Source organism: Dermacentor albipictus, chromosome 10 (assembly GCF_038994185.2).
Source record: "Dermacentor albipictus isolate Rhodes 1998 colony chromosome 10, USDA_Dalb.pri_finalv2, whole genome shotgun sequence".
Classification (NCBI taxonomy): domain Eukaryota; kingdom Metazoa; phylum Arthropoda; class Arachnida; order Ixodida; family Ixodidae; genus Dermacentor; species Dermacentor albipictus.
This window is the reverse complement of record NC_091830.1, coordinates 50,497,338-50,520,338: the sequence shown is the minus strand read 5'-3', so window position 1 is coordinate 50,520,338 and position 23,001 is coordinate 50,497,338. Positions and strand designations below refer to the sequence as shown.

Genomic DNA, 23,001 nt, shown 5'->3' with positions numbered 1-23,001 from the left:
TCATTTCCTTTCCGCTTTCTTCAAGCACCGCCTTTGTGTTGGAATCGCGCGGCGGGAGCGCCTGCCAACATGGCCGCCGCCGACCGAAGATGCCTACAAGTGCACCGGGGCCACACCAACACCCTCACTACTACGTTGTACGACGGTCTCTCCTTCGGCCCTTCTCTCCTCTTGTCTCCCGAGCGAACATAAAAAGCACGGAGAGGATGTTCGGCGCGTCTCGCGCATTTTTTCTCTCTTTCCCCGTGTTCACTCTTTTCTATCAAACCCTCCTCGCGCTCTCATCCTCTTTCTCGGGCGCCCTCCTCCTCTGACCCGCTATCTCCTTTCCACCTTGCCGCTTGGCGCGCGCCCCAAGGCCCAACCCTGGCACCCAGGGTGCCGGCAGGAACGATTCCGGCTTGTGTTTTGGTTTGTCTTCCCCGGCGGAGCGAGATTTCCCGCCAGCTGCCGGAGGCCGCCTCGTGCACTACGTTTTCTTCCTCTTCCCCACCCCTCGCAAGCCGGTAAGTCAGTTACGTCTTATCGGCCCGCTACTGCGAATCCACCACGGAGGCATGGTGGGCTCTGGTTCCTGTCGATGCGAGCACCTGTTGACACTGTCAGTTTCGGTTCGTCCCCGTTAGTTTAGGTTAGAGAGACTGTCATCACGTTTTCGCTGGTCGGTGAACAAAACGCTTCGAGCGGTGCTGAAAATATCCATGCTACTTGTTACTGCTTTGTTGTTTGTGTGTTTTTTTTTCCTGGCACAAGAGCTCATGTCGAGTACTTATGTTTTGAAAGTGGTGTTTTCGGGAGGAGGCGAGGTGTCCGCGCTTTGAGTCAGCACGTGTCGTGTGTTGGATCGCGTGGCTTTTGCTTAGAAAACAAAAACATTCGGTCTCGACTAGTTTCAGCAAAGCGTTGTGTTTTTGACTCTAGTGCTAAGGCAACCATTATATATGATGCGTGAAATATCACAAAAGAATATTTCCATTAGATTCGATTGTCCGCGGTGCAACTCACTCATACCTGGTCCTTGTTCTTCATAGCACCCTGCTCACAATTCTGGGACGGTCACACTCAAAGTGATACTGAGCCCGTTGAAAGTTCCCCACCAGAATCTTCGTAATCTGCCTCTGCATCTGCTCGATATATTGTGTTTAGATAAATATATAATTATTATTATGATGATATATCGTGTTCACATATTCATTTTTGTTATACTGGTACAGTCATCGAAAAAGACCCAGAAAAGAACGCGTTAGCTTTCACGTTCGTTAGTTTCGTGTTCCGGTAGTTCGACCTGATGTTCGTGCAAACTCCCGCGTTGCTGCATTTCGTTGATTTCGCGACGGCCTACGACAAAGGCTGCTTTACTTAACGGGTCTATTCAAATCGGTGACTTCACCACAATTGCACCCACCGCCAAGAATACGCGCAGAAACCTACTGAACCCTATTTGTCTCCAGCGACGTCCCTTCTTCAACTACTGTTGATCCCTTCGTCACCATCTTCATCTGATCCTAAGTTTTGTTTTGGCTTTTAGAGCTTTTTTTTTTCTTCTTCTGCATGCAGCCCGTGCTAACGCGTTCACGTCGCAGCATTCTGGAAATACCAGCTTTCACCTGTTGTCAGTTGATAACGGAGTATGTTCGGTCGGTAATTGGCGCATGCTTCTTGCAACGCCGTTCTTGATGGTTCTTGCGTTCTGGCGTGGCTCATAATCAGAAAGTGGTTTTGGCACGTAAAACCCCATAACATATTTTTTTGCGTTCTGGACAAATCCGATAGGCACCAAGTGCGAATGTCACTGCAATGCTTTCAGAAGCGAGCGGCTAAATATTGAAGCAGGCACTGTATACACCAATGAGCTTACGGTCGTCCTTAGTGGACTCAAAAATAACCCGCTATGGTGCAGAAGCACATATATTAATTAGTACGATGTGTATCCTTGTCCCAATTTCCATTCGCTAGCCTATCCCATGGATAATTCAAGGTCGTGACAAAGCACGTTGGTTTTTCGTGCGCGCATCATCGTTATATCATCATCAATATCACCGCCCTACAGGAGACAATTCATTCTTGTAGATAAAACACGATAGAACAATATTTGTGTGTAGAGGCATGACAGTCATCGGTTCAGACAATGCCGATCCACACGTACTCTGTGATTTTTGCACGTTGTGGAATTGACGCACTGCACGGTGCTTTCAGAGATAAACCTTTCTTTCTCCTTGTACTTATGCACTGTAAAAATGTTTACCCCCCTAAAAGCAAAAAAGGGTGTAAATCTGTCTGTAACTCACACCCTTGCTCCTAAAAAGGGTGTAAGGGCGTGATTTATAGACCGATTTACACTCTTACTTACTTTTAAGGATGTAAATTAATTAACTGGGTACAACACCCCCTTGGTGCTCATTTTTGCTACGAAAGGAAAATGAAGTGACAGCATCGAGTAATGCACTAGAAACTCAGAGGTTTCCGAGTGGTGTTCGAGTAGGGTTAGTTGGTGCCAGACACTCAACGGCCGCGTTGAACGATAGCAGCATACAGTGCGATAGAAGTGAGCGAAACACAAGCAAACGATACGACGAAGAACGAACGAGCATATTCGTTTTCATCAGGTTTCATTTTTCATTTCTTCTTTCTTTTTTTTTCACGGTGTCCTCGAGTATCGCTTAGCGAGAGAGTGAATAAGCGTCCTCGCAAGATAAGGCTCTACTTCGCAACGTTGACATCTCTCAAACGCAGCGCAGAACCTCTAGACGACGATACTCTGCTTTACGTGACGAAGCCTGGGTCACGTGCTTCTTGCGGGCACGCGAACTGCAAAAAAAAGAAAGAGGCCGCTAAATACAAACGAACAAGGGCGTTCGGGACTGTACGTTTCGTGAGAAAGACCATAGAGATATGGCGTGTGCTCTTTTTCACTGCAATGATAATCGGCATCTCTTCATTCGCTTCCACGAAAAACGGCTAGTGAAATACAGATACGGCAAGTGTGTTGCAATACGAATCATATCTATACATTGGATATGAATGTTGTTTGTACGTAGAGAATCACTGCTATGGCCGCCCGTCTGAGGTCAACTGTCTTAGCCACCTTTATAACCATAGCTGCATAGTGGTCAGCCGCCATATCCGACCCTGCAGTGAATTCAGCTGCACTTGCGTTGCTTTTAGATATCAAACTCCAAAAATCAAGCAGTTCGGCTTCTGCACATGGAACGGTATACTGGCGTTACGACGAATTGTAAGCTCTCGCGAAATTAAGGTATTGTATATTTATTTTGCAGCATTTGTTTGTCAGATGTCCTACATTAACTAACTCTAGATTTCCGTGAAGGTTAACATATTCTGGGCATTCATCTGCCTATGAGGTGTTCAAGAAAGTTCCAATGCGGCTCATAGCCAGGGGCGCACGAAATCACAAGGCGAAAACACAAACAGCGATGGCATGAATCAAACGAACGTCATTCACGCCGGGTCTGATGGGAGCGGCCTAAAGTATGCTGAACCACGTACACGTGCTCAGTTTTTCTGAGACGCAATTGACAAGAGGGTTTCAGTGCTTCCGCCGAAAGTCTCAGTCCTTCCAACCTTCACGTGTGACTGTACGTTTGCATGTTTCAAGGAGCACGGTTTCACAGGCGTTGTTTTCTTCGATCTTCATTCTTTTTTGTTGTTTTTGCTTGCTCTCGCCTTTCGACTATGGACGCACGCCTGTTATAAAGCGGCGCCGTCTTTAGATAGTTTTAACTGGTTGCAACTTCACTGTCACTGTTTCCTCAGATTCAACTTTTCTTTCTACATTTATCTCGCTCTTTCCACAAAGCCGCATAACTGCTATGTATATGTATACGTGTACAGCCCTTCGACGGTCTTCAGACAGTCGAAGCGCGGTGATAGCGTGACGCTGCTTCCTCGTTGGACGGAGTCGACAGACGTCTGAAAACGGCACTTTGTTACGGCTCCCTAAAGACCCCCACCTCGGGACGTCCCGCATTGTTTATTCTGGCCAACCCTCCTGTATCTTGTTTTCATAACGCCGACCGACGCCTCTTCCGCGAGAAGCGATGAACGCCTGCTGACGGAAACGTCGACAAGCCTGCGCGACAACTGGATGCGATTCGCTCGCCACTGTGGCTTCGTTGACATGAACTCGACGCGAGCGGTTCGAGTATGAACCCGAACGCGTTTTATTTTACGCGCATCTTGCCGATCGGATCATGCGCCACCCCTTGCAGGCTAGTTGGCTAATCTCGCCTCAACGCCCGCTATGCCCGATCTTGTGGCCCAGTCTCCGGAGGGGTCTGTTAAACTCAAAGAGTTTCTAACGGTCCCGCCTCCGTAGAAATGTGGCACCAACATCTGTCGCACGTTTTTTTTAACGCTTTGGGACTCCATTTGCATGCAAGTGCAGTATATAAGTGGTTCCGTTTATGTTAACAGTTGCTTCGCCTAAAATGTGGTATTTTGGCAGAGCAAATAAATCTTTGCTCACGGCTCATCTTTAAACCAAATCTTGCGAACTGCTGGTGGCACTGCTCACTTTCAAGGTGACAGTGTTCATACTTTCTCAACAAATTCTCATGTACTTAGAATATACAGCTCCGTGTACATTCAAGTTGAGAACAAAGAGCAGAGAAACAAGGGCGGAAGTGCAACAGACAAACGCGCTTTGTTCACAAGCTCAATGCGTACCAACTGGCACAGGTTTTGGCTCTTACGTTGTTCAAGTTACGCTTTTCATAGCAGTGTGACGGTTTCACCGAGTTGGTGACTTCTTATCGCGCTAGAGTACAGTGCAAATGCAAAAACTAGGACACAGAAAGCCGCGACGATGGGAAGCGTGGACGTGGACTCTTTGATAGAAAGGGTGCAAACCACGGTCCCAGCAAACCATGCTCATTCTAAACCATCAATTTCTATGTAGGGCAGAGTTAATGTCGGCACTTTATATCCTCGTCGCGTATTTTTGTGCCCTGCGTCTTGCATTTGTGTTGTACTTCCGCACCTTGTGTTTGTAATAAACGGAACATTCGTGTCAGACGCGTCTCCAAGGTGCCATGGCTCTTCGAAAACCACAATCCCGCTACATGCGTCAACGCCCGCACAGGGCCACCTTCCCTTCTAGGTAGTCAAACGAGACTCTGTGGCATACCCCCTACAGGACGGTGCTTATGCCATTGTCCTTCAAGCAGGTCTTGTCTAGTGGAAAACTGGAAGCACGCATCGCCTGCTGCGGGTCAGGACCGTGTTCGCTTCAGGGACTTCAGTTCCTGGAAACTCTCCAACTCTGTTGCATGGGAAGAGCACAGACTATATACCCGGTCCCCTCGAGACATCACGGTACTTCGCGGCAAGTGCCACGACAGCTGCTAAAGTTGTTCTTGATGCCGATTTACGCGATAAACAAACAAATAAGCGCACACTATATTTTTTGGAAAAAAACAATAAAAAACCGGCAAGCCCACAAGAATATTGTCTCAGCCACGTAAAAAAAGACGGGCAGGTGTGACACACTTGTAACACAAGAAGGAGAACGCCTGCTGCACATTTAGTAATGCATGAAGTTAAACGATCGGGGTTAGGCTTCTCTGTAAGACATATTGGTAATGCACTAAGCTGTACAATCAGGGCTAGACTTCTTGCAAGAAATAGGAAGCCGCAACGGGAAATACACTATGGCGACCTCCTCACCAAGGCGCACCGACGCTTGCTCCTTTAGCACATTGGTGTACTAGGGTGGTTCCATGGGCTAGTTGATAACTCGTGATAAAAAATTGGAGGACGCTTAAGCTTCGCCTTCAAGAGTGGAACGCGACAGCGTTCCCGTCGACCCGCCAGGGGGTGTAAGACAATGGGCTACGGCGCAGCGATCACTTACGAGGCGCCCCGCATCGGACGTGGTGAGCGTCGAGCAACGCAGCGTTCGGCGCGGCAATGAAACGTGCACCTGAGCAAGCGGAACGAACCAAAGAATTCGGTATCTCGAAGGGGGAAACGATGCACGCCTGCCAAACGTCGTGATCGGTACGGGCAGAGAGATAGACAGATAGTGATCTAAAGAAAGGAGGACGCTTGATTCTGCAACCCGTGAGGGAGCAAGGCGAAGCGTCGTCAGGGGAGAGGGAGTCCGGGCCGCGACGCGCCTCGCACCGATCCCCGCACAGCCCCGGATGGATGGATGGATGGATGTTATGAGCGTCCCCTTTGGAACGAGGCGGTGGCTTGCGTCACCAAGCTCTTGCTACTAAGCTCTTGCCCCGATGCGCGCGTGGCGCGCCACCTGTCGGGGCAGCGCCGTACATTGAGAGGAGGGGGTCTTCTGTGTTTGCCGCAAGATGGCTCTGCGTGTGCGGGAAGCGCAGAAGAAATGCAGCGGAAACGCACTTCGCTACTCGTGCAACTGCGACTTCTGTGAGTTACATGGTCATAATTACCTATGTACACCGCAGTATAACTTTCTACGGCTCGTTTCTAAGGCAACACCGCATTCACTAGAGGCGCTTTTGTATCGCTTTGAAGCATCGAGCTCGTGGCTGAGTGGTAGCGTGTCCGTCCCACACTCCGGAGACCCTGGTTCGATTCCCACCCAGCCCATCTTGCAGGTTGTTTTTTTATTCATGAAGTGCCCGCCGGGATTTATCACTCACGGCCGACGCCGCCGACACCGCCTTTTCTGCGACACGAGCTCCTTAACGCTCTCTCGTTAAAAATGACGCACAGCACGAAGGACAAGGGCAGCGAGAGGCGACATACACTGCACTGTGTATGTCGTCTCTCGCAGTCCTTGTCCTTCTTGCTGTACGTCATTTTTTATCGCAGTGGCGCACTTTGGCGTACTTGCGCGGCCGTCCTCGCGAGCCGCTTGAGCGTGCAGGCTCTTCCATCGCTCGCCCCCGCCGCTCCGACAGTGACGTCAATGCGCACACCGCACGCGCACGCTTTTCTGTGCAACAACACCTGGCGCGTCAGTAATTACTCAACGTAAAATTCACCAGACACTTAAGACGGGTACGTGCGGGACTGCGCAAGCGTTCTACCGTTCGAAGACCTCGGAACGACGTCAACGAGCTCTGTTTAAACACTCATGACATGGCGCCACACCCTCCTCCTCATCCGCAGCGTCACGTGGGCTGCCCAATAAGGCACGCAATGCTACAGCAACGGCCGCGACGTGACGTCTACAATGAGGCACGAACTAGGCACAGTTTTAGAAAAGAAGAACAGTGAAGCGTGCGTGGTTTAATGGAAGCGTGCCCGACTCACGCACTGGAGGCCCAAGGTTCGAATCCCACCCGGACCGAAAGTGCGCCAAATTTTCTTTTCAGAGCCACTAATTTATTCTGTTTAATGTAACCTACTTGAGATATGTGCCGTCTACCCCAGCGTTTCTGAAGTGTTCTTACTCTCTGCAGCGTCAGCCATTTTTCGACGCAAAGCAGTTTTGACGACGCTTTCCCATAAATAGGTTCCCTCGAAACTCCCGGATCCTCTATTCTATCACTCACCACGCAGGCGCTGATCCCTTTACGTAACAAACCAAACGAATACACATTTATTTTTCGAAAAAATGAAGAAAACGATAACCATATATGTAACCCATAGCAATTTGCCAAAAAAGCGAAATCGGTAAGCCTATAGCCCATGAAAATTTCATTTAAGGCAGGTAAAATAATTTCTCTCGAATGCGCTTGTTCTTCGCATATATCACTTCGCACGCATGCGCTGACGCCCGTTTACGCGATAAATAACCGAATAGCCACGGATTAATTTTTCCGGAAAAATGCAAAAATCGGAAACCCTATATCCCATGAAAATTCGTTTCAGGCGGGTAAAATAATTTCTCTCGAATGCGCTTCTTCTTCGCATATATCACTTCGCACGCATGCGCTGACGCCCGTTTACGCGATAAATAACCGAATAGGCACGGATTAATTTTTCCGCAAAAATGCAAAAATCGGAAACGCTATAGCCCATGAAAATTTCGTTTCAGGCGGGTAAAATAATTTCTCTCGAATGCGCTTCTTCGCATATATCATCACTTCGCACGCATGCGCTGACGCCCGTTTACGCGATAAATAACCGAATAGGCACGGATTAATTTTTCCGGAAAAATGCAAAAATCGGTAAGCCTATAGCCCATGAAAATTTCGTTTCAGGCAGGTAAAATAATTTCTCTCGAATGCGCTTGTTCTTCGCATATATCACTTCGCACGCATGCGCTGATGCCCGTTTACGCGATAAATGACCGAATAGACACGGATTAATTTTTCCGGAAAAATGCAAAAATCGGTAAGCCTATAGCCCATGAAAATTTCGTTTCAGGCAGGTAAAATAATTTCTCTCGAATGCGCTTGTTCTTCGCATATATCACTCCGCACGCATGCGCTGACGCCCGTTTACGCGATAAATAACCGAATAGGCACGGATTAATTTTTCCGGAAAAATGCAAAAATCGGTAAGCCTATAGCCCATGAAAATTTCGTTTCAGGCAGGTAAAATAATTTCTCTCGAATGCGCTTGTTCTTCGCATATATCACTCCGCACGCATGCGCTAACGCCCGTTTACGCGATAAATAACCGAATAGACACGGATTAATTTTTTCGGAAAAATGCCAAAATCGGTAAGCCTATAGCCCATGAAATTTTCGTTTCAGGCAGGCAAAATAACACCTCTCGAATGCACTTGTTCTTTGAATATATCACTCCGCACGCATGCGCTGACGCCCGTTTACGCGATAAATAAGCGAATAGACAGGGATTAATTTTTTCGGAAAATTGCAAAATCGGTAAGCCTATAGCCCATGAAATTTTCGTTTCAGGCAGGCAAAATAACACCTCTCGAATGCGCTTGTTCTTTGCATATATCACTCCGCACGCATGCGCTGATGCCCGTTTACGCGATAAATAAGCGAATAGACGCGGATTGATTTTTTCGGAAAAATGCCAAAATCGGTAAGCCTATAGCCCATGAAATTTTCGTTTCAGGCAGGCAAAATAACACCTCTCGAATGCGCTTGTTCTTTGCATATATCACTCCGCCCGCATACGCTCACGCCCGTTTACGCGATAAATAAGCGAATAGACACGGATTAATTTTTTCGGAAAATTGCAAAATCGGTAAGCCTATAGCCCATGAAATTTTCGTTTCAGGCAGGCAAAATAACACCTCTCGAATGCGCTTGTTCTTTGCATATATCACTCCGCACGCATGCGCTGATGCCCGTTTACGCGATAAATAAGCGAATAGACGCGGATTAATTTTTTCGGAAAAATGACAAAATGGGTAAGCCTATAGCCCATGAAATTTTCGTTTCAGGTAGGCAAAATAACAGCTCTCGAATGCGCTTGTTCTTTGCATATATCACTCCGCACGCATGCGCTGATGCCCGTTTACGCGATAAATAAGCGAATAGACGCGGATTAATTTTTTCGGAAAAATGCCAAAATCGGTAAGCCTATAGCCCATGAAATTTTCGTTTCAGGCAGGCAAAATAGCACCTCTCGAATGCACTTGTTCTTTGCATATATCACTCCGCACGCATGCGCTGATGCCCGTTTACGCGATAAATAAGCGAATAGACGCGGATTAATTTTTTCGGAAAAATGCCAAAATCGGTAAGCCTATAGCCCATGAAATTTTCGTTTCAGGCAGGCAAAATAACACCTCTCGAATGCGCTTGTTCTTTGCATATATCACTCCGCACGCATGCGCTGATGCCCGTTTACGCGATAAATAAGCGAATAGACGCGGATTAATTTTTTCGGAAAAATGCCAAAATCGGTAAGCCTATAGCCCATGAAATTTTCGTTTCAGGCAGGCAAAATAACACCTCTCGAATGCGCTTGTTCTTTGCATATATCACTCCGCACGCATGCGCTGATGCCCGTTTACGCGATAAATAAGCGAATAGACGCGGATTAATTTTTTCGGAAAAATGCCAAAATCGGTAAGCCTATAGCCCATGAAATTTTCGTTTCAGGTAGGCAAAATAACACCTCTCGAATGCGCTTGTTCTTTGCATATACCACTCCGCACGCATGTGCTGATGCCCGTTTACGCGATAAATAAGCGAATAGACGCGGATTAATTTTTTCGGAAAAATGCCAAAATCGGTAAGCCTATAGCCCATGAAATTTTCGTTTCAGGCAGACAAAATAACACCTCTCGAATGCACTTGTTCTTTGCATATATCACTCCGCACGCATGCGCTCATGCCCGTTTACGCGATAAATAAGCGAATAGACGCGGATTAATTTTTTCGGAAAAATGCCAAAATCGGTAAGCCTATAGCCCATGAAATTTTCGTTTCAGGCAGGCAAAATAACACCTCTCGAATGCGCTTCTTCTTTGCATATATCACTCCGCACGCATGCGCTGATGCCCGTTTACGCGATAAATAAGCGAATAGACGCGGATTAATTTTTTCGGAAAAATGCCAAAATCGGTAAGCCTATAGCAGATGAAATTTTCGTTTCAGGCAGGCAAAATAACACCTCTCGAATGCGCTTGTTCTTTGCATATATCACTCCGCACGCATGCGCTGATGCCCGTTTACGCGATAAATAAGCGAATAGACGCGGATTAATTTTTTTCGGTAAAATGCCAAAATCGGTAAGCCTATAGCCCATGAAATTTTCGTTTCAGGCAGGCAAAATAGCACCTCTCGAATGCACTTGTTCTTTGCATATATCACTCCGCACGCATGCGCTGATGCCCGTTTACGCGATAAATAAGCGAATAGACGCGGATTAATTTTTTCGGAAAAATGCCAAAATCGGTAAGCCTATAGCCCATGAAATTTTCGTTTCAGGCAGGCAAAATAGCACCTCTCGAATGCGCTTGTTCTTTGCATATATCACTCCGCACGCATGCGCTGATGCCCGTTTACGCGATAAGTGAGTGAATATACACGGATTAATTTTTTCGGAAAAATGCCAAAATCGGTAAGCCTATAGCAGATGAAATTTTCGTTTCAGGCAGGCAAAATAACACCTCTCGAATGCGCTTGTTCTTTGCATATATCACTCCGCACGCATGCGCTGATGCCCGTTTACGCGATAAATAAGCGAATAGACGCGGATTAACTTTTTCCGGTAAAATGCCAAAATCGGTAAGCCTATAGCCCATGAAATTTTCGTTTCAGGCAGGCAAAATAACACCTCTCGAATGCGCTTGTTCTTTGCATATATCACTCCGCACGCATGCGCTGATGCCCGTTTACGCGATAAATAAGCGAATAGACGCGGATTAATTTTTTCGGAAAAATGCCAAAATCGGTAAGCCTATAGCCCATGAAATTTTCGTTTCAGGCAGGCAAAATAACACCTCTCGAATGCGCTTGTTCTTTGCATATATCACTCCGCACGCATGCGCTGATGCCCGTTTACGCGATAAATAAGCGAATAGACGCGGATTAATTTTTTCGGAAAAATGCCAAAATAGGTAAGCCTATAGCCCATGAAATTTTCGTTTCAGGCAGGCAAAATAACACCTCTCGAATGCGCTTGTTCTTTGCATATATCACTCCGCACGCATGCGCTCACGCCCGTTTACGCGATAAATAAGCGAATAGACGCGGATTAATTTTTTCGGAAAAATGCCAAAATCGGTAAGCCTATAGCCCATGAAATTTTCGTTTCAGGCAGGCAAAATAACACCTCTCGAATGCACTTGTTCTTTGCATATATCACTCCGCACGCATGCGCTGATGCTCGTTTACGCGATAAATGAGTGAATATACACGGATTAATTTTTTCGGAAAAATGCCAAAATCGGTAAGCCTATAGCCCATGAAATTTTCGTTTCAGGCAGGCAAAATAACACCTCTCGAATGCGCTTGTTCTTTGCATATATCACTCCGCACGCATGCGCTGATGCCCGTTTACGCGATAAATAAGCGAATAGACGCGGATTAATTTTTTCGGAAAAATGCCAAAATCGGTAAGCCTATAGCCCATGAAATTTTCGTTTCAGGCAGGCAAAATAACACCTCTCGAATGCGCTTGTTCTATGCATATATCACTCCGCACGCATGCGCTGATGCCCGTTTACGCGATAAATAAGCGAATAGACGCGGATTAATTTTTTCGGAAAAATGCCAAAATCGGTAAGCCTATAGCCCATGAAATTTTCGTTTCAGGCAGGCAAAATGACACCTCTCGAATGCGCTTGTTCTTTGCATATATCACTCCGCACGCATGCGCTGATGCCCGTTTACGCGATAAATAAGCGAATAGACGCGGATTAATTTTTTCGGAAAAATGCCAAAATCGGTAAGCCTATAGCCCATGAAATTTTCGTTTCAGGCAGGCAAAATAACACCTCTCGAATGCGCTTGTTCTTTGCATATATCACTCCGCACGCATGCGCTGATGCCCGTTTACGCGATAAATAAGCGAATAGACGCGGATTAATTTTTTCGGAAAAATGCCAAAATCGCTAAGCCTATAGCCCATGAAATTTTCGTTTCAGGCAGGCAAAATAACACCTCTCGAATGCGCTTGTTCTTTGCATATATCACTCCGCACGCATGCGCTCACGCCCGTTTACGCGATAAATAAGCGAATAGACGCGGATTAATTTTTTCGGAAAAACGCCAAAATCGGTAAGCCTATAGCACATGAAATTTTCGTTTCAGGCAGGCAAAATAACACCTCTCGAATGCACTTGTTCTTTGCATATATCACTCCGCACGCATGCGCTGATGCCCGTTTACGCGATAAATAAGCGAATAGACGCGGATTAATTTTTTCGGAAAAATGCCAAAATCGGTAAGCCTATAGCCCATGAAATTTTCGTTTCAGGCAGGCAAAATAACACCTCTCGAATGCACTTGTTCTTTGCATATATCACTCCGCACGCATGCGCTGATGCCCGTTTACGCGATAAATAAGCGAATAGACGCGGATTAATTTTTTCGGAAAAATGCCAAAATCGGTAAGCCTATAGCCCATGAAATTTTCGTTTCAGGCAGGCAAAATAGCACCTCTCGAATGCACTTGTTCTTTGCATATATCACACCGCACGCATGCGCTGATGCCCGTTTACGCGATAAATAAGCGAATAGACGCGGATTAATTTTTTCGGTAAAATGCCAAAATCGCTAAGCTATAGCCCATGAAATTTTCGTTTCAGGCAGGCAAAATAACACCTCTCGAATGCGCTTGTTCTTTGCATATATCACTCCGCACGCATGCGCTGATGCCCGTTTACGCGATAAATGAGTGAATATACACGGATTAATTTTTTCGGAAAAATGCCGAAATCGGTAAGCCTATTGCCCATGAAATTTTCGTTTCAGGCAGGCAATATAACACCTCTCGAATGCGCTTGTTCTTGGCATATATCACTCCGCACGCATACGCTCACGCCCGTTTACGCGATAAATGAGTGAATAGACACGGATTAATTTTTTCGGAAAAATGCCAAAATCGGTAAGCCTATTGCCCATGAAATTTTCGTTTCAGGCAGGCAAAATAACACCTCTCGAATGCGCTTGTTCTTTGCATATATCACTCCGCACGCATGCGCTGATGCCCGTTTACGCGATAAATGAGTGAATATACACGGATTAATTTTTTCGGAAAAATGCCAAAATCGGTAAGCCTATTGCCCATGAAATTTTCGTTTCAGGCAGGCAAAATAACACCTCTCGAATGCGCTTGTTCTTTGCATATATCACTCCGCACGCATGCGCTGATGCCCGTTTACGCGATAAATGGGTGAATAGACGCGGATTAATTTTTTCGGAAAAATGCCAAAATCGGTAAGCCTATTGCCCATGAAATTTTCGTTTCAGTTAGGCAAAATAACACCTCTCGAGTGCGCTTGTTCTTTGTATATATCACTCCGCACGCATGCGCTGATGCCCGTTTACGCGATAAATGAGTGAATATACACGGATTAATTTTTTCGGAAAAATGCCAAAATCGGTAAGCCTATAGCCCATGAAATTTTCGTTTCAGGCAGGCAAAATGACACCTCTCGAATGCGCTTGTTCTTTGCATATATCACTCCGCACGCATGCGCTGATGCCCGTTTACGCGATAAATAAGCGAATAGACGCGGATTAATTTTTTCGGAAAAATGCCAAAATCGGTAAGCCTATAGCCCATGAAATTTTCGTTTCAGGCAGGCAAAATAACACCTCTCGAATGCGCTTGTTCTTTGCATATATCACTCCGCACGCATGCGCTGATGCCCGTTTACGCGATAAATAAGCGAATAGACGCGGATTAATTTTTTCGGAAAAATGCCAAAATCGGTAAGCCTATAGCCCATGAAATTTTCGTTTCAGGCAGGCAAAATAACACCTCTCGAATGCACTTGTTCTTTGCATATATCACTCCGCACGCATGCGCTGATGCCCGTTTACGCGATAAATAAGCGAATAGACGCGGAATAATTTTTTCGGAAAAATGCCAAAATCGGTAAGCCTATAGCCCATGAAATTTTCGTTTCAGGCAGGCAAAATAACACCTCTCGAATGCACTTGTTCTTTGCATATATCACTCCGCACGCATGCGCTGATGCCCGTTTACGCGATAAATGAGTGAATATACACGGATTAATTTTTTCGGAAAAATGCCAAAATCGGTAAGCCTATAGCCCATGAAATTTTCGATTCAGGCAGGCAAAATAACACCTCTCGAATGCGCTTGTTCTTTGCATATATCACTCCGCACGCATGCGCTGATGCCCGTTTACGCGATAAATAAGCGAATAGACGCGGATTAATTTTTTCGGAAAAATGCCAAAATCGGTAAGCCTATAGCCCATGAAATTTTCGTTTCAGGCAGGCAAAATAACACCTCTCGAATGCGCTTGTTCTTTGCATATATCACTCCGCACGCATGCGCTGATGCCCGTTTACGCGATAAATAAGCGAATAGACGCGGATTAATTTTTTCGGAAAAATGCCAAAATAGGTAAGCCTATAGCCCATGAAATTTTCGTTTCAGGCAGGCAAAATGACACCTCTCGAATGCGCTTGTTCTTTGCATATATCACTCCGCACGCATGCGCTGATGCCCGTTTACGCGGTAAATAAGCGAATAGACGCGGATTAATTTTTTCGGAAAAATGCCAAAATCGGTACGCCTATAGCCCATGAAATTTTCGTTTCAGGCAGGCAAAATAACACCTCTCGAATGCGCTTGTTCTTTGCATATATCACTCCGCACGCATGCGCTGATGCCCGTTTACGCGATAAATAAGCGAATAGACGCGGATTAATTTTTTCGGAAAAATGCCAAAATCGGTAAGCCTATAGCCCATGAAATTTTCGTTTCAGGCAGGCAAAATAACACCTCTCGAATGCGCTTGTTCTTTGCATATATCACTCCGCACGCATGCGCTCACGCCCGTTTACGCGATAAATAAGCGAATAGACGCGGATTAATTTTTTCGGAAAAATGCCAAAATCGGTAAGCCTATAGCCCATGAAATTTTCGTTTCAGGCAGGCAAAATAACACCTCTCGAATGCACTTGTTCTTTGCATATATCACTCCGCACGCATGCGCTGATGCCCGTTTACGCGATAAATGAGTGAATATACACGGATTAATTTTTTCGGAAAAATGCCAAAATCGGTAAGCCTATAGCCCATGAAATTTTCGTTTCAGGCAGGCAAAATAACACCTCTCGAATGCGCTTGTTCTTTGCATATATCACTCCGCACGCATGCGCTGATGCCCGTTTACGCGATAAATAAGCGAATAGACGCGGATTAATTTTTTCGGAAAAATGCCAAAATCGGTAAGCCTATAGCCCATGAAATTTTCGTTTCAGGCAGGCAAAATAACACCTCTCGAATGCGCTTGTTCTATGCATATATCACTCCGCACGCATGCGCTGATGCCCGTTTACGCGATAAATAAGCGAATAGACGCGGATTAATTTTTTCGGAAAAATGCCAAAATCGGTAAGCCTATAGCCCATGAAATTTTCGTTTCAGGCAGGCAAAATGACACCTCTCGAATGCGCTTGTTCTTTGCATATATCACTCCGCACGCATGCGCTGATGCCCGTTTACGCGATAAATAAGCGAATAGACGCGGATTAATTTTTTCGGAAAAATGCCAAAATCGGTAAGCCTATAGCCCATGAAATTTTCGTTTCAGGCAGGCAAAATAACACCTCTCGAATGCGCTTGTTCTTTGCATATATCACTCCGCACGCATGCGCTGATGCCCGTTTACGCGATAAATAAGCGAATAGACGCGGATTAATTTTTTCGGAAAAATGCCAAAATCGGTAAGCCTATAGCCCATGAAATTTTCGTTTCAGGCAGGCAAAATAACACCTCTCGAATGCGCTTGTTCTTTGCATATATCACTCCGCACGCATGCGCTCACGCCCGTTTACGCGATAAATAAGCGAATAGACGCGGATTAATTTTTTCGGAAAAATGCCAAAATCGGTAAGCCTATAGCCCATGAAATTTTCGTTTCAGGCAGGCAAAATAACACCTCTCGAATGCACTTGTTCTTTGCATATATCACTCCGCACGCATGCGCTGATGCCCGTTTACGCGATAAATAAGCGAATAGACGCGGATTAATTTTTTCGGTAAAATGCCAAAATCGGTAAGCCTTATAGCCCATGAAATTTTCGTTTCAGGCAGGCAAAATAGCACCTCTCGAATGCACTTGTTCTTTGCATATATCACTCCGCACGCATGCGCTGATGCCCGTTTACGCGATAAATAAGCGAATAGACGCGGATTAATTTTTTCGGAAAAATGCCAAAATCGGTAAGCCTATAGCCCATGAAATTTTCGTTTCAGGCAGGCAAAATAGCACCTCTCGAATGCGCTTGTTCTTTGCATATATCACTCCGCACGCATGCGCTGACGCCCGTTTACGCGATAAATAAGCCAATAGACACGGATTAATTTTTTCGGAAATATGCCAAAATCGGTAAGCCTATAGCCCATGAAATTTTCGTTTCAGGCAGGCAAAATAGCACCTCTCGAATGCACTTGTTCTTTGCATATATCACTCCGCACGCATGCGCTGATGCCCGTTTACGCGATAAATAAGCGAATAGACGCGGATCATTTTTTTCGGAAAAATGCCAAAATCGGTAAGCCTATAGCCCATGAAATTTTCGTTTCAGGCAGGCAAAATAACACCTCGTGAATGCGCTTGTTCTTTGCATATATCACTCCGCACGCATGCGCTGATGCCCGTTTACGCGATAAATGAGTTAATATACACGGATTAATTTTTTCGGAAAAATGCCAAAATCGGTAAGCCTACAGCCCATGAAATTTTCGTTTCAGGCAGGCAAAATAACACCTCTCGAATGCGCTTGTTCTTTGCATATATCACTCCGCACGCATGCGCTGATGCCCGTTTACGCGATAAATGAGTGAATATACACAGATTAATTTTTTCGGAAAAATGCCGAAATCGGTAAGCCTATTGCCCATGAAATTTTCGTTTCAGGCAGGCAATATAACACCTCTCGAATGCGCTTGTTCTTTGCATATATCACTCCGCACGCATACGCTCACGCCCGTTTAGGCGATAAATGAGTGAATAGACACGGATTAATTTTTTCGGAAAAATGCCAAAATCGGTAAGCCTATTGCCCATGAAATTTTCGTTTCAGGCAGGCAAAATAACACCTCTCGAATGCGCTTGTTCTTTGCATATATCACTCCGCACGCATGCGCTGATGCCCGTTTACGCGATAAATAAGCGAATAGACGCGGATTAATTTTTTCGGTAAAATGCCAAAATCGGTAAGCCTATAGCCCATGAAATTTTCGTTTCAGGCAGGCAAAATAGCACCTCTCGAATGCACTTGTTCTTTCCATATATCACTCCGCACGCATGCCCTCATGCCCGTTTACGCGATAAATAAGCGAATAGACGCGGATTAATTTTTTCGGAAAAATGCCAAAATCGGTAAGCCTATAGCCCATGAAATTTTCGTTTCAGGCAGGCAAAATAGCACCTCTCGAATGCGCTTGTTCTTTGCATATATCACTCCGCACGCATGCGCTGACGCCCGTTTACGCGATAAATAAGCCAATAGACACGGATTAATTTTTTCGGAAAAATGCCAAAATCGGTAAGCCTATAGCCCATGAAATTTTCGTTTCAGGCAGGCAAAATAGCACCTCTCGAATGCACTTGTTCTTTGCATATATCACTCCGCACGCATGCGCTGATGCCCGTTTAAGCGATAAATAAGCGAATAGACGCGGATCATTTTTTTCGGAAAAATGCCAAAATCGGTAAGCCTATCGCCCATGAAATTTTCGTTTCAGGCAGGCAAAATAACACCTCTCGAATGCGCTTGTTCTTTGCATATATCCCTCCGCACGCATGCGCTGATGCCCGTTTACGCGATAAATGAGTGAATATACACGGATTAATTTTTTCGGAAAAATGCCAAAATCGGTAAGCCTATAGCCCATGAAATTTTCGTTTCAGGCAGGCAAAATAACACCTCTCGAATGCGCTTGTTCTTTGCATATATCACTCCGCACGCATGCGCTGATGCCCGTTTACGCGATAAATAAGGGAATAGACACGGATTAATTTTTTCGGAAAAATGCCAAAATCGGTAAGCCTATAGCCCATGAAATTTTCGTTTCAGGCAGGCAAAATAACACCTCTCGAATGCGCTTGTTCTTTGCATATATCACTCCGCACGCATGCGCTGATGCCCGTTTACGCGATAAATGAGTGAATATACACGGATTAATTTTTTCGGAAAAATGCCAAAATCGGTAAGCCTATAGCCCATGAAATTTTCGTTTCAGGCAGGCAAAATAACACCTCTCGAATGCGCTTGTTCTTTGCATATATCACTCCGCACGCATGCGCTGATGCCCGTTTACGCGATAAATGATTGAATATACACGGATTAATTTTTTCGGAAAAATGCCAAAATCGGTAAGCCTATTGCCCATGAAATTTTCGTTTCAGGCAGGCAAAATAACACCTCTCGAATGCGCTTGTTCTTTGCATATATCACTCCGCACGCATACGCTCACGCCCGTTTACGCGATAAATGAGTGAATAGACGCGGATTAATTTTTTCGGAAAAATGCCAAAATCGGTAAGCCTATTGCGCATGAAATTTTCGTTTCAGGCAGGCAAAATAACACCTCTCGAATGCTCTTGTTCTTTGCATATATCACTCCGCACGCATACGCTCACGCCCGTTTACGCGATAAATGAGTGAATAGACGCGGATTAATTTTTTCGGAAAAATGCCAATATCGGTAAGCCTATTGCCCATGAAATTTTCGTTTCAGGCAGGCAAAATAACACCTCTCGAATGCGCTTGTTCTTTGCATATATCACTCCGCACGCATGCGCTGATGCCCGTTTACGCGATAAATGAGTGAATATACACGGATTAATTTTTTCGGAATAATGCCAAAATCGGTAAGCCTATAGCCCATGAAATTTTCGTTTCAGGCAGGCAAAATAACACCTCTCGAATGCGCTTGTTCTTTGCATATATCACTCCGCACGCATGCGCTGATGCCCGTTTACGCGATAAATAAGCGAATAGACGCGGATTAATTTTTTCGGAAAAATGCCAAAATCGGTAAGCCTATAGCCCATGAAATTTTCGTTTCAGGCAGGCAAAATAACACCTCTCGAATGCACTTGTTCTTTGCATATATCACTCCGCACGCATGCGCTGATGCCCGTTTACGCGATAAATGAGTGAATATACACGGATTAATTTTTTCGGAAAAATGCCAAAATCGGTAAGCCTATAGCCCATGAAATTTTCGTTTCAGGCAGGCAAAATAACACCTCTCGAATGCGCTTGTTCTTTGCATATATCACTCCGCACGCATGCGCTGATGCCCGTTTACGCGATAAATAAGCGAATAGACGCGGATTAATTTTTTCGGAAAAATGCCAAAATCGGTAAGCCTATAGCCCATGAAATTTTCGTTTCAGGCAGGCAAAATAACACCTCTCGAATGCGCTTGTTCTTTGCATATATCACTCCGCACGCATGCGCTGATGCCCGTTTACGCGATAAATAAGCGAATAGACGCGGATTAATTTTTTCGGAAAAATGCCAAAATAGGTAAGCCTATAGCCCATGAAATTTTCGTTTCAGGCAGGCAAAATGACACCTCTCGAATGCGCTTGTTCTTTGCATATATCACTCCGCACGCATGCGCTGATGCCCGTTTACGCGGTAAATAAGCGAATAGACGCGGATTAATTTTTTCGGAAAAATGCCAAAATCGGTACGCCTATAGCCCATGAAATTTTCGTTTCAGGCAGGCAAAATAACACCTCTCGAATGCGCTTGTTCTTTGCATATATCACTCCGCACGCATGCGCTGATGCCCGTTTACGCGATAAATAAGCGAATAGACGCGGATTAATTTTTTCGGAAAAATGCCAAAATCGGTAAGCCTATAGCCCATGAAATTTTCGTTTCAGGCAGGCAAAATAACACCTCTCGAATGCGCTTGTTCTTTGCATATATCACTCCGCACGCATGCGCTCACGCCCGTTTACGCGATAAATAAGCGAATAGACGCGGATTAATTTTTTCGGAAAAATGCCAAAATCGGTAAGCCTATAGCCCATGAAATTTTCGTTTCAGGCAGGCAAAATAACACCTCTCGAATGCACTTGTTCTTTGCATATATCACTCCGCACGCATGCGCTGATGCCCGTTTACGCGATAAATGAGTGAATATACACGGATTAATTTTTTCGGAAAAATGCCAAAATCGGTAAGCCTATAGCCCATGAAATTTTCGTTTCAGGCAGGCAAAATAACACCTCTCGAATGCGCTTGTTCTTTGCATATATCACTCCGCACGCATGCGCTGATGCCCGTTTACGCGATAAATAAGCGAATAGACGCGGATTAATTTTTTCGGAAAAATGCCAAAATCGGTAAGCCTATAGCCCATGAAATTTTCGTTTCAGGCAGGCAGAATAACACCTCTCGAATGCGCTTGTTCTATGCATATATCACTCCGCACGCATGCGCTGATGCCCGTTTACGCGATAAATAAGCGAATAGACGCGGATTAATTTTTTCGGAAAAATGCCAAAATCGGTAAGCCTATAGCCCATGAAATTTTCGTTTCAGGCAGGCAAAATGACACCTCTCGAATGCGCTTGTTCTTTGCATATATCACTCCGCACGCATGCGCTGATGCCCGTTTACGCGATAAATAAGCGAATAGACGCGGATTAATTTTTTCGGAAAAATGCCAAAATCGGTAAGCCTATAGCCCATGAAATTTTCGTTTCAGGCAGGCAAAATAACACCTCTCGAATGCGCTTGTTCTTTGCATATATCACTCCGCACGCATGCGCTGATGCCCGTTTACGCGATAAATAAGCGAATAGACGCGGATTAATTTTTTCGGAAAAATGCCAAAATCGGTAAGCCTATAGCCCATGAAATTTTCGTTTCAGGCAGGCAAAATAACACCTCTCGAATGCGCTTGTTCTTTGCATATATCACTCCGCACGCATGCGCTCACGCCCGTTTACGCGATAAATAAGCGAATAGACGCGGATTAATTTTTTCGGAAAAATGCCAAAATCGGTAAGCCTATAGCCCATGAAATTTTCGTTTCAGGCAGGCAAAATAACACCTCTCGAATGCACTTGTTCTTTGCATATATCACTCCGCACGCATGCGCTGATGCCCGTTTACGCGATAAATAAGCGAATTGACGCGGATTAATTTTTTCGGAAAAATGCCAAAATCGGTAAGCCTATAGCCCATGAAATTTTCGTTTCAGGCAGGCAAAATAACACCTCTCGAATGCACTTGTTCTTTGCATATATCACTCCGCACGCATGCGCTGATGCCCGTTTACGCGATAAATAAGCGAATAGACGCGGATTAATTCTTTCGGTAAAATGCCAAAATCGGTAAGCCTTATAGCCCATGAAATTTTCGTTTCAGGCAGGCAAAATAGCACCTCTCGAATGCACTTGTTCTTTGCATATATCACTCCGCACGCATGCGCTGATGCCCGTTTACGCGATAAATAAGCGAATAGACGCGGATTAATTTTTTCGGAAAAATGCCAAAATCGGTAAGCCTATAGCCCATGAAATTTTCGTTTCAGGCAGGCAAAATAGCACCTCTCGAATGCGCTTGTTCTTTGCATATATCACTCCGCACGCATGCGCTGACGCCCGTTTACGCGATAAATAAGCCAATAGACACGGATTAATTTTTTCGGAAAAATGCCAAAATCGGTAAGCCTATAGCCCATGAAATTTTCGTTTCAGGCAGGCAAAATAGCACCTCTCGAATGCACTTGTTCTTTGCATATATCACTCCGCACGCATGCGCTGATGCCCGTTTACGCGATAAATAAGCGAATAGACGCGGATCATTTTTTTCGGAAAAATGCCAAAATCGGTAAGCCTATAGCCCATGAAATTTTCGTTTCAGGCAGGCAAAATAACACCTCGTGAATGGCCTTGTTCTTTGCATATATCACTCCGCACGCATGCGCTGATGCCCGTTTACGCGATAAATGAGTGAATAGACGCGGATTAATTTTTTCGGAAAAATGCCAAAATCGGTAAGCCTATAGCCCATGAAATTTTCGTTTCAGGCAGGCAAAATAACACCTCTCGAATGCGCTTGTTCTTTGCATATATCACTCCGCACGCATGCGCTGATGCCCGTTTACGCGATAAATAAGGGAATAGACACGGATTAATTTTTTCGGAAAAATGCCAAAATCGGTAAGCCTATAGCCCATGAAATTTTCGTTTCAGGCAGGCAAAATAACACCTCTCGAATGCGCTTGTTCTTTGCATATATCACTCCGCACGCATGCGCTGATGCCCGTTTACGCGATAAATGAGTGAATATACACGGATTAATTTTTTCGGAAAAATGCCAAAATCGGTAAGCCTATAGCCCATGAAATTTTCGTTTCAGGCAGGCAAAATAACACCTCTCGAATGCGCTTGTTCTTTGCATATATCACTCCGCACGCATGCGCTGATGCCCGTTT

At 45.1% G+C, this 23,001-nt stretch overlaps 1 protein-coding gene across 1 annotated transcript in view; it reads left to right on the top strand.

The window, feature by feature from the left end:
- The first annotated feature begins 353 nt into the window (after positions 1 to 353).
- Positions 354 to 23,001, top strand: part of LOC139051033 (excitatory amino acid transporter 2-like) — an 89,526-nt gene continuing 66,878 nt past the window's right edge. Inside the window, exon 1 of the mRNA XM_070528052.1 lies at positions 354 to 506. The gene's annotated coding sequence lies outside the window, so the exon portion shown is untranslated. The remainder of the gene's footprint in view (positions 507 to 23,001) is intronic.